The sequence below is a fragment of the Penaeus vannamei genome, chromosome 37 (genome assembly GCF_042767895.1).
Source record: "Penaeus vannamei isolate JL-2024 chromosome 37, ASM4276789v1, whole genome shotgun sequence".
NCBI classification, from domain to species: domain Eukaryota; kingdom Metazoa; phylum Arthropoda; class Malacostraca; order Decapoda; family Penaeidae; genus Penaeus; species Penaeus vannamei.
Genome location: NC_091585.1, coordinates 9681024 through 9682905, shown reverse-complemented (window position 1 = coordinate 9682905; position 1882 = coordinate 9681024).

Sequence of the window (1882 nt, the reverse complement as noted above, 5' to 3'; positions counted from 1 at the left end):
GAAGTAACAATAAAAGCGGTCAAAATGTATGATGAAACGATAAGAACGAAAAGGATTGCAACTTCTTAAGATGCGAATACCTTTCTGCGTCTGGCGACAATGGCTCTATTGTGACGTCGACGTAACACTTGAAGAGATAAAACATCTTTCGGCAGATAAAACTGTATGATAATCCACAGCTTTATGTACAAAACTTTGTTCTTACCGCAAGTATTATCTCAAAGCAGCTGCGGTGCATTCGGTGTAAGAGAGAGACGCCGGAAGAGAAAAATATATATTTTTACTTAATTTTCCTGTCCAAACAAAATGAAAGAATAATCCTGTAAGGACAACGAGGATCATGCAACACACCAGAAATCGAAACAAGTAAACCCTAATCGCACAAGCCAGCCGAAGAACACGGTTGGGCAGAGCGAACATGATCAGTCATCATGCGTTTCTGCGCGAGGAAGGCGGAGCTATTCGCGCCCCTCAGCGGCTCGTCCTTCTTGCTTCCTTTCTTCCTCTCAAACCCTTGGCGCATCAGAGGCGGGCATGAGCACGAGGGCCTTCCCTTGGTCGAACGCCCAGCGTGCGTTGGCCTGGAAACTTCACGTGGCAGGAGGCCGCTGAGCAATGAGTAAGCGACTTTACTTCAGTTGTAGGCAACGCGGCGTTGTATCTGATTTTATGAATAAACACACACAGACGCGCACAAGGCCAAATACGCAAAAGCAAACACACACACACACGCATATATATATATATATATATATATATATATATATATATATATATATATATATATATATATATATATATATATGCATATGCATATATATACATACACACACACACACACACACACACACACACACACACACACACACACACACACACACACACACATATATATATATATATATATATATATATATATATATATATATATATATATATAATCCTTATATATCATTAGTATCATTAGTATCGTTATTGCTACATTCAGTATCATAGTTTGCTGTTGCTGCCACTCCCATGGCCCTCCGCCATCCGGAAATTAATGGCGAAAAGGGCAGTGGGCAGCAAAAGAATTTAATGATGGTCATAAATACTCGGAATGCTCACTCGGAATCCCCAAGTTCACCCACCATCTGAAATTTAGATCCGGACTTTGTTGAGAAAAAAAATCCCAAGAGAAATTTCTCTTCCTCTTGTGTAAAGGTGATTGTGATGCAGCCCTGCGGTCTCAACCTCAGGGATTTAGTTCGAATAAATATGGTGCCGGAACTTAATAACTTTTGCAGCTGACACGCAAGCTCGCTCCTCGCTCCCTCGCTCTGCCGAATCGTTTTCTTCGGCGTGGCGAGAGCATTCAGACGCACATTTTTGTGGGCATAAGTACTCTGTAGTACTTGCCGAAAACAAGTTGAAATAAATCAGGAGAAATGTCATGTCAGTGCCAAGGTTCCCGGCGTCCAAGGGAAGGCGTGCCTCGTTAAGGTGGAGCATATCCCCAGGCTGGGAGGTTACCAGGGACGGCAGCGCACACCATGTTATGGTCGCTGCTCACTCCAGAATTCTTGTTGGCTTCATGCCATCATGCGTGCCTCGGAGATCTAAGGCCCGTTGCGTGATTAACTATACGAAGTGTCAGTTTATCTCTCTCCTCTCAAGCCCCCAAGATTATTTAGACCAACATGATTATTTACTCATAACAGTTTGTAATATGACTGAGGTCTAGACCTCTCAATGCCCGGCCACGTCACACAAAGTAGCTGGTATCAGGTTTGTATTCTCGTCTTTAGGCTTGTAAACAATAAACGATAAAGTCCTTCGTCTCTGAAATAATAAGCTACATTAACTTGCAGTGTTTATACTTAGTGTGGGGTTCATGAAGGGT